Here is an 11,826-nt window from a genome sequence, read left to right as displayed (position 1 = left end):
TTTATTTTTACCATATCTTTAACATAATTTCCTTATACATTTTGTTATTCTTTTGTAATGTGCCTTATTAACATTTTTTGTGACAAGGAAGTGGCATCATTATGATGGTAAAACAACAGCACAAACATCTGTATTAGCAATAGATTGAATCTTTGTTGTTTTGTTAATTGGGTTTACTTCATTTTAAAACATTCTGTACATTTAATAAGATTACAGAAAGCAATTTTAAATAATTAAAATAATAAAAATAAAAAAAGACGTAAGCTAGTTTTCAATCCCTCACTGCCCGATGTCTAACTTTAGCTCTTTATTTTTAGGTTCCACCCTGTTAAATTTCTTGTCATTTTGTAAATAATTAATCAAGTTGGAATGTCTGAGCTTAACCAGACACTTTCTGAAAGTCTTTTAAAGAAATACTTCTCAACACAGAGAAGTGTTTACATAGTTCAAAAGGTACTGTGTAATAGAAAGATTCATGTAGTTTCAGTTTTAGAGGTATTGATTATTACTGAGCGATGTATAACTCCAGGTGATGAGTAATAGCCAGGAATCCAGGGAAAGAGTGGAAACCTTGTGTCTGTAATGTAGGAGAAGCCCAGGGGGAGGATTCAGTGTCCCACCACCTGCTCTGAGCCTGTGGAGCTTCATGCATTATCGATGCATTATGAAGATACTTTGCTTTAGGGAGTAGAGGAAGACACATTGATTTCAGCTTTTTGTGTTTGTGTGTGTTTACTTCAGGGCAGGAGCAATGTTGGGTTCAGGTGTCATCATGCATTATGGCGTTTCTTGCTGCTGAGGAGGGAGGACAGGCTGAAGCGTATGTCTGTGTCTGCAAATTCAGTTGTACTGAAACATTGTCAGTCCCATGTGTGTCTGCCCTTGAGGCGTATCTGCAGTTCACCGCACAACACTGAGGATTTATGAGTTCTCCAGACACAGCTTATGTACTTCACTGAACACAAAGACGGCTTTACCCTTTCAAGAGTTCACACACTGGCGGTCAACAACTGAGAATTTTGTGAAAGTGAATTAAACTGATTATTATTGAACACCGGAAAGTATAAACTTAATGTGTTTATTTGGCTTTTACCATTAGGATTTCTCCATCAAAAGTTATTGACAAAAACATCACAAACAATTATCAGTATACCCTAACAATCTCTCAAAACGAAAAGAAAAAAAAAAGAATTTATTTTATCATTATAATTGATTATATTTAATAATAATAATAATAATAAACAAAATTAGTACCAAAAAACAAAACAAACTAAATAAATAAAGTGATTTTTTTTATTTTATTAAATAGTATTTATTAGTATTATTTAATATTAATATTTTGTTAAATTAGCTTTATTTTTTTATAAGCTATATTTTTCATAAGCTATATTTTCTTTTAAGCTTAAGTAAATTTGTTATATGTTTTTGTCATTTTTATTCATTTTTAATATTACTAGTTAGGTAAAAATGTATTTACTTTTTTCAGTTTTAGTAATTTTAGTCTTTCAACCTTAAAATCACTTATTTCAGTTAGTTGCCAAGCCATCGTCTAATTTTCATTCAAGATTTAAGTTTAAAGTATTTATATTTTATTTTATTTCAACTTTATTTCAATTACTGAAAACAAATTTTAATAGTTTTCATTTTAGTCAACAATAACAACATTGGTCTTGTGATTTCAAAATGGAAGCCCCCGTGAGGCGACCCACTCCATGTAAAATAAAACATGATGTTTATGATTTCAAACAATATTTTTTCGAAAAGTACTATTCATTTTCTATATAAAACTATTAGTAAGGAAGAAATTTATGTGTGCATCATCTAATGGTGTGTGTATTTAAGCTACTATTAATCTATTGTAAGAAATATGACAACAGAGAATGGAATTTAATTTGATCCCTCGGCCACCTAAAAAAGCCATGCACAAAATGGTTTTCCCTTAAAAGTGCAGAGTAGGAAAAAGACGTGAATGGTCAGCACTCGTAGGTCTTGTCAAAGCTACTTCCTGTTTTACCATATATGGGCACAGTGGCCATCAGCGAAACCTACTCCTCAGGGTCACACTGTGAATTTAGTGGCATTATTTGACATGTGAAGTCCGTGGTGGCTTTGGCTTGTGTTATTGATAGTTTTTAGTTTTTAGCATGGAAACTATCATCATGACTTCTAAATGGGAGGCGTATTTGATTAATTCTGTGTGAACTGAACTCGCTGCCCAGCTGTAAGAAAACATTGGACAAAACACTAGCTGATGTGGAGCCAGCAGATTGCTGACCCTGGGAACAGACCACCCATGGGAGTCTCCTCGGCCAAAATATGAAAGTTTGAGAGTTTGTTTGTGCTGCAGGCTTCAGCAGGGTGTCTGTGTGTGTGTGTGTGTGTCTGAGTTTGTTAGAGGTTTCAGGTGTTAGTGATTGTGTATTTGCGCAAAGAAAAGCAAACAACTCCTGTCATTTACACTGAGAATCCTTTATAACGTCTATGGGTGTCTCAATCCAAAGTGCACTTCCCAGGGAGTTGACCTTTTCTAGAACTGTACCGTTGTCAAAATCATTCCAGTGCAGTAAAACATTCCTCATAAATTCCCAGAATGCACCATTCCAACCAGCGATCATCTGATGAATGCTATATTTACGGATAAGTGCCAGGAAAAATGTTGTCAGCCATTGGCTGAAACAACTGTCAATGGGTGCTCTATTCAATGTCTGAAAAAATGTCTGATGTAGGCTTACATTTTAGATTTACAAAGAACAGCAAAGAACCAACACAATAGTGAAATTAAAATAAATAAATAGAACATTATTAAATACGTTTACAAACTTTCTCATTCTTTATTGTTTGTTTTTTTCAGTTAGCATTGGTTTTCCTGGGGCCTGTACCATGAAGCCGGTTTAGCTGGCTAGCCAGGTAAGTTTCAGTTTAGTTTGCACCAACTCTGGGTATTAGGTACCATGAAACTGGTTTGGCTTTTAGCAGTGTTCATCGCCATAGTAACTTACACTCCACAGCTAACCTGCTCCGGGGCAGGTTATGTTCTGGTTTAGAGATCTCAAACCGAAATTTGTCCAATCAGCTTCAAGCAAAGTGACATCTCTGAGGTAATAAAGCCACTCCTCCAGTTTCTCTTACTCCAAATTGAATGACGCTACATAGCAAAACATTTTCAAATATAAAATCATCTGATTTTTAGAGATGATTATTTTTTATAATTATTTTATATTATTTATATAATTATTATACCCTTAATCCATTACACAAGCCAGTTTAGTTTAATAGTAATTATTAAGCTTTTATTTAAAATCAATGTAAACATGTAGATAATATGCAATATAAATAGGTTTTAGAATCAATAGCTTTAAACATGACTACATTTGAGCTTAGATTAAGTGTTTTTATACCTATAAATATTATCAACTCTTTAAACTAACTTTACAACATTTACTTGCACTTATATGGTAAGATGTTTTATTTATGTTTTCCTCTTTCATGGACAGATCGTTTCATGATCGTGCTGTGTAAATGTGTTTAAATTATTCATATTGTTCAATCTTTTAATCTTAGCACTGACTTTCTCTCAAGAAGTGAATCATAGTTTCAAGGCATGTGATTGGCTGCTCATTACTGATGTCACACTTTCATGTGCACGTGCTCCATTAACTCAGGATCAAGCCTGAGTTGACAGAGAAAGTTGATGATCAGCTTCATGGTACCAACAAAGCCGGATTGGACTGGTTTGGTTTTGTCAACTCAAAACTAATCCTGTAACCCTTGAGTTTGTTCAGCCACCATCATGGTACAGGCCCCTGGTTAACCACATGTTAGCTAAGCCTATAACATATGCAAATGTTTAAATTAGCCTGTTAGCTTAGCCTATACTTTCCACAAATGTTTTAGCTTAGCTAGACCCCTCACAAACATTCAAATTAACATTTTAGCTTAGCCTACACCTTACGTAATTGGTCAAATTAGCCTGTCAGCTTAGTGCACTTTGCAGATATTGAATTTAGACACTTAGCTTAGCTGTACCCCCACACTATTGCTCAAATTAGCATTTTAGCTTAGACAATACCCTACGCAAATAGATAAATGAGTCTGTTAGCTTGGCCTATTAATGTTCAAATTAGCCTGTTGGCATATAATGTATGTTCAAATTAGCATGTTAGCTTAGCCTATATCCTACACAAATGTTCAATTATTATTTTGATGTGTATTAGGCTACATGTTTTTGTTTGATTAGGTCTAACAAAATTCCGGCAATTATGTTGCAGTGTTCAAATGTTGCTATGTATTCTCATGTAGTTTGACTAATTCACAACATACTAAAAAAACAGATTTATATGTAGTGTCTGTATGTGACGAAGTATAATAATATTGGCCAATACTGCTAAGCTCAACGTCATATTCACTTTCAAAAAAAAAGGTACAAAAGCTGTGCTGTACCTTTTTAAAAGTTAAACTTATGTACCTTATTTACCCCTAAAGGGTGCATACTGATACCTTAAAGGTACATATTGGTACCTAAAGTGTAAATATTAATACCTAAATGTAGCATATTAGTACCTTTTGAAAGGTGCTGCCCTAATAACATCTTTTGTACAATTTTTTTTTTCTGAAAAGGTAGTAAAAACCCCTCAGACTATGCCAGATGCTGCTCTTTTGAAAGTGTTTTTGTGTGAATTCCACCACAGAGGCTCAAGAGACTCTTGTGCCACGTAGCTACACATCATTTCAATTTTTCGGGGCACAGCACAATTTGCTTTCATTTCAAAACCGTTTGAGTGGGCCAAAAGGGGTCAGAGAAGATTACTTTGTGAAGATGAATTGAATGCTCCTGGGGAAGCTACTGGAAAAGAGTAAAAAAAAAAAACAGGTCTGCTGTCTTTGCACTGGTCTCCAGAATGGTGTGCCAGATTTGGTTAAAGCTAGAGGGAGTAGTCCTGGGTTGTCAGACTATGGCAACTGACAGCCAAGAGCTGAGCTCTCCAGAGGCCCTTTGGCCTATTTGCACATAATACAAGGACTTGTATTGGTGCGAGTGTGTCTTCATGTGTTTGTGTTCATGCTGATGCCGTTTGTAATACATCAAGGTTAATTGCATCAATGAACGTCTCCTGTCTGTGGTGCTTGAATGTGACTCATGTAATTGATTGTACATAATTTAAATTTTGCTGGGTCTTATGACTCAGCGGCATATACTTGCTCATTTATTACGGTTTAGTCTTGTTGAAATGTAATGAGGAATGCAAATGGGTCTTTAATTTTTAGGTTTATATTGCCAATGTAGAATTAACAGAAAATGTGTACACTACTGTTTGAAAATACTTTTGTTCAGCAAGGGCATTTGAATTGATCAAAAATGACAAATACATTTATAATGTTACAAAAGATTATTATTTTAAATTCTATTCATCAATCTCAAATTCTATTCTAGTCATCATGGTTTCCACAAAAATATTGGTAACACTTTAGTGTAGGGACCAATTCTCACTATTAACTAGTTGCTTATTAGCATGCCTATTATTAACATATTGGCTGTTTATTAGTATTATAAAGCAGATCCATAATCCCTACCCAATGCCTAAAATTAACAACTACCTTACTAACTATTAATAAGCAGCAAATAAGGTGTTTACTGAGGCAAAAGTTGTAGTTAATGGTTTGTTAATAGCAAGAATTAGACCTTAAAATAAAGCGTGACCAAAATATTAAGCAGCACAGCTGTTTTAAACATTGATAATAATAAGACATTTTCTTGAGGACCAAATCAGCATATTGGACTGATTTATGAAGGATCATGTAAAGTCTGGAGTAAAAAGACTGGCATTATCAAAAATTATGTACTCTGAATTAGACAAATAGTAACCCATTATCTTAAAACTATTCTACTTATAATTGTGAGGTAACAGGGTTTGCTCTACACTCAAAGAAATGATTGGGTCTAAATTGACATTTTATGTAATTCAATTGCATAACAATTTTACATCCATTTAGATTACATAGTTTTAACATAAACAAATCAATAAACTTAATGTGATTAATATGCATCAGTCAAACGTGAATGAAACAGGTACGATTTATGTAATAGTTCACAGCAAATTCCCCACACTGCTCAGTGTTCATGTGTTTCCACACTACAGAGTGTTAAAGTAGAATTGAAGCAGTGTTGGATTTAAGGAGATAATTATGTGATGATTGATCATTAATGATGAACAGCTGCTGTTAACAAGCAGAATCACCGAAGCAAAGACAAACACAAGAACTACAACTGACTTCAGCCACAGACGAAGAAATCAACTGAAATAAAAGAAGACATTAAATCTCTCAAGATCTGATTAAACAGCTTCACAAACAGCATCAGATTGACTTTATTTTATTTTTTTTTTTTTTGGCTTAGCCACCAAAGCCAAGTGAAAAAGAGTTGTGGGAAAATTATCCACCGACCTCATTTCAAGTCCAATATCTGATTATATGGATGTTGTATTGCTTTAGCATTTATTTATTGTTTCAGATCTAGTAGTATTGTAAATATCTGATAATTTGAATAATTTACAAATCACTTTGTGCACAAAAAGTTTTCATCTGAAGAAACACAAAGACCACAGACATCAGTGTATTAATCTCAACAACGGTGACAGTCAACAAAATATTCAGATAAAACTCTAAACATCACAAAACAAGCTACTAAAAAAATCACAACTAAAATAGCAAACGTAAAATAAAATAGTAAGAATAAAAGAAAATAATCAGACAATTCAGCTTCATTGTTTATTCATGCTGCAATGCATGCTGGGATACCTGGGAGAGTCTTGTACTATGCTGGTACCCAGCATGCATTGCAGCATGAAGCATTTTGTTGACTGTCACCATTGTTGAGATTCATACACTGATTCTTGATGTCTGTGGTCTTTGTATTGCTGCAGATGAAAACTTTCTGTGCACAAAGTGATTTGTAAATTATTCAAATTATCTGATTTTTACAATACTGCTAGATCTGAAGCTGTAAAAAAAATATCTAAAGCAATACAACATCTATATAATCAGATACTGGACTTGAAATGAGGTCAGTGGAATATCTGCCCACAACTCTTTTTTTTCTTGACTTTGTTGGCTAAGCTAAGTGTGTTTTATATGAACACACAATTAAAACAACCAGTGCAATATTAACACCAAAATGTCAAGGGTCAAGAGCCCAACAAAAGGCAACACTGGTCTCTTTGATGGTGATTTCAAACAAAACAATAAAGCATCTAAACCTCTGTTAATTCTCAATAAGAGCTTCTCTAGAAGTCTGACAGAAATAAAGTCAATCTGGTCTTAAAGAATTTAATGTCTTCTTTTCTTTCAGTTGATTTCTTCATCTGTGGCTGAAGTCAGTTGTAGTTCTTGTGTTTCTCTTTCCTTCGGGTGATTCTTCTTGATAACAGCAGGTGTTCATCATTAATGATCAATCATCACATAATTATCTTCTTAACTCCAACACTGCTTCAGTTCTACTTTAACACTCTGTAGTGTGGAAACACATGAACACTGAGCAGTGTGGGGACTTTGCTGTGAACTATTACATAAATCGTTTCATTCACGTATGACTAATGCATATTAGTCACATTAAGTTTATTGATTTGTTTATGTTAAAACTATGTAATCTAAATGGATGGAAAATAGTTATGCAATTGAATTACATAAAATGTCAATTTAGACCCAATTATTTTTTTGAGTGTATTTTCCAGGTATTCCCAGCTTCTTCACTTATTGTTACTTCTGCTGCATCTCTCAAATCAAATTATGCTCAAATCAAGCTTCTACCTCAGGTTGGACATCAGTATCATAATTCAACATCAAACAAATATCATTGGTTCGTGTAACTAATCATAATGTCCTCAAACCTACTTATACAGTATTTGATTTGAGAGCCGCAGAAGAGGTGAAGATTATTGGAACAAATGAACAGGCACTTATTAAAACATGTTACTTGCTCCTCACGTGCTGTTCTTGTTATTAACCTCATAAAATCTGCACAGAAAAATGAAACCAGATAACCCAGAATTATGTTAATCAAGTGCGAAAAGTCCTCCATGATATCAGCTTTGGCAAAGTGGTCCAAAGTCATCTTGTCTTAACCCTCCTATTCTTATTTTGTTCACATCAGGGTCATTTACATTAAATGTGTTTATCTTCCATAAACCCATTTCATAATTATATGTGCAATAGAAGAGCCCCCGGCGAATACCGCTGGCCTCTTCTAACCCAGTCACTTCTGATCATGGTGGGAAGGGAGTGAACCATGAAAGATTATGCCTCTCCAAATCCCTGTAACTAATGCCGGTGTCTGTCTTCCTCCCTTGCATCCGTGCGTGACAGAGAGGTATTCCAGCCCGTTGATTGACAGCGAGGCGGTATCTTCAAGATGCTCCACACGCCGGCCTCTTCGTTCTCCATTTCCTGCCATTTTCTTAATGGAGACTTAACTCCTCTAGCGCTGGTCCTAATAGTCCCTCATTCTAGCATCTCATCAGCCCCCTCAGAGGCACTCCTGTCGATGGAAACACAAATGGCAGTTTTAATAAGCCCCTATGTTTATCCCGCTGGCAGCGGGGTTGCTATTTAATGCGTTCCTCCATCGCTTGTGCCGTTAGAGGTGCAAAGCTCATTAGATCTTGATATTAAACACCGCTGTGGTCCTTCCGCTGTGATTCTGTGAAAACTGTTCATTACGGACAGGAAGATGCCCTTTCCTTCTTTATTCCTTCTTCACTTCATGTTGGACTTGCAAAACTGGTGTCCAGCATGCCATGCATGCGAGTCTTTGGCTCTAATCAATGCTTCTCTTTCCACCTGCACACTTGGTGGATTTTTCCCGATCCCTGTGCGGAGAGCTCGGCAAGGGGACGGAAATATCACAACGCCTTTGAAGGTGGATGGGATTGGTGTCGAGAAGGGGCTGGCAGACTGCCCACGCACTGTTCTGTTTATTTCTGTGGTTTTCTATCAAGCTGTCAATCAAAGCTTCACCCCTGACCCCACCTGTGTACTGTGAGGAAGCTCATTCCTTGCCTCTTAGTCTCATACATCTGCTGCATTCCATAGGGAATTTCCTGTTCACGTTTTAAATAACTGCCATACAAAAAGTATCTTGTCTGTTGATTCAGTGAATAAATCAGCATGTTACTAATGTTTAATTACTTTAAGAATCTTTCTGTCTGTCTGTCTGTCTGTCTGTCTAAAATGTATTGTAATTAATGTGCAATATTTATTATATTTTAAGTATATTTTGTCTTAATATACATTTTAAGAATATTTATTAATATACATATATAAATTAAATTACTATTTAAAATTATTTATTTATATTATTAATATTAAAATATATTTATAAATTAAATTAAAATGTATATTCTGCAGTTGTATTGTGATTCTATAACCAATAGTGAATTCTATGCATGTTAACATGTTAGCATGTATATATATATAGAGAGAGAGAGACAAACATTTATAAGTAAATAAACATTTTGAAAATAATATGTTAATTTAATATTCTTTGTATTTTAAGTAGATAGTATTATAGATGTATTGGGAAAACCAGTAGTAAATTTTATGCATGTTAGCGTGTTACTAGAGTTTCATTCATTTCATTTATTTTGACTGTTATGTGAACAATATTATAATATATATATATATATATATATATATATATATATATATATATATATACATTGTATATGTGTATATATATATATATATACACATATACAATGCACAGCATAAATGAGTACACCTCCTCTGAATAAATATAAAATATTTATTTTCTTAATGATTACTAATATAATTAATGGAAAGATGGCAAAATTTAACTGTATTAAACATACTTAATAAAAACAATAAAATATATGCCAATATTTTCTGTAAGATAAGTAAATTAGCCAATTTTATTTAAATGAAGGATTGCAGAAATGAGTACACAATAGATTTAATTCAGCAAATGTATAATATTCTAGTACTTAATATGTCCTCCAGAAGTTTAAGTATACTGCTCTGACCCTTCTTGTCACTGAGCGTACAAGTTCATGACAAATTTTCACATCTGTCCTGTTTAACTCCTGGAGGACGACCTCCTTGAATGCTCTGGTCTTTCATGGGGAGTTTTGCTCAGCTCGTCTCTACAGAATCCCCCACAGCTGCTCAAGAGCGTTAAGATTGAGCGAAATACATGTCCACTGAAGGATTTTCACCTTGGGAGAATGAATATCTTCATTGTCATGCTGAAAAAATGCCCAATAATGCAGGGAATGAGGGGAGGGTAGCATCTTCTGTTTCAAGTTTTTGTATTACATCACACAATAGTGTGTGAATTCATGACAGCGTTGATAAAGCACAACTCCCTCAAACCTTCAGCACTCATTCATCCCTATATAAAAGCTTTACTACCACTGAACGTCACTGTGGGTACCAAGCACTTCTCACTGTACTCCTCCTCTAGCAACACCAGAACATTTTGGATGCTTTTGGATCCGAAATGATTGACTTAGTCTCTTGAGACCAGAGTGTGAATTCCCAGAAGTCTCTATTTTGTAAATAAGGTCCTTGGAAGAGGTTAAATGAGTTTATTTTGCTTTGGCCACAGTAGGTAATTCTAGTGGTGGCAACAACCATGCATGTCACTTCTGCAGGCTGCGTCATACTCTGTGAGATAAAGTGTCACTTTTTTCATAGCTTTTGCCGGCTCTGAGACACTTGCATGTTATTTCTCCTGCTCTTTTTCTAGCAAAAATTCACTCACCACTAAATGAAAACTTAAAGTGAAGACTTGATTATTTCAGGAGCCTTGTCACAAGTCCATTGTTTTTGAATGTCGGTGCTACTACTGCTGTATTTTCACACTTAAAACAATAATTTGGTATTCCTCTTGTACCATTGTCCTGTTTTATGCTAAGAAATAAGTCACCTGACAGTTCTCTCCCAAGTGTTTCCACTGCTGCCAGCATTAAGTCCGAGTATGATTCAGTGGGCTATATAACACTTAATTGTCAGGAAATTACTGGTCTTTAAAAGTTTTGGTTCAATAAATGTACCTGTTGATCTAAAATAGCCTTAAACCTATACACTTTTTTTTTTTTTTTTTTATTTAGTAACTTTCAGGAGGGTGTACTCATTTTTGCAACACAACATTTTATCACTTTGATAAGAAAATCTTATTTTGCTGAATAATTTTGACATTCTTCTTTGGTAATTGATCAAGCAGGCTTGATGGAACATTATATCTCCAAAGAACCCTAACATGTCATATAAGTAAAGAGAAATTGCTGACTTTAAGTTTTAGAGGGGGTGTACTCATTTATGCTGTGCACTGTATATGTGTGTGTGTGTGTGTGTGTATGTATATATGTATATTACAATGTAATTAAAATCTTTGCAAGAGTTTGCATTAACACCAGATACTCTTTCTTGTAAATTTTGCATTCCTACAACTACGTGTCAGAGGTTACACTGTTGTTCTGTAAATCCGCGCCTTTTTAGTGCGCCTGTACGATAAGACGTGTCTTTTAAAACTGTGACAGGATGTGGCATGTTCACTGAGTCAGAAGAAAACGCCACAGGCCCCCCGTTGCACAGTGGGTTATAAAGCAGCAGAGCCCATCTCTGTGTGAGCACTGCCTGAATAATAAAAACAAAAAGCATTTTGTTCTCTTCTGTGGCACTGAGACTCGACAGGATTAGCTTTCATTATGAAGTCATCACTGGATGTGACAGAAAGGCATCATGGGGCACAGCGTGCGACGTGGTCATGAACAGATGAACCGAGTCTTATACATCACCGTTGTCTTGTTATGC

The sequence above is a fragment of the Onychostoma macrolepis genome, chromosome 04 (genome assembly GCF_012432095.1).
Source record: "Onychostoma macrolepis isolate SWU-2019 chromosome 04, ASM1243209v1, whole genome shotgun sequence".
Lineage (NCBI taxonomy): Eukaryota > Metazoa > Chordata > Actinopteri > Cypriniformes > Cyprinidae > Onychostoma > Onychostoma macrolepis.
Note: the sequence above shows the minus strand (reverse complement) of the source record.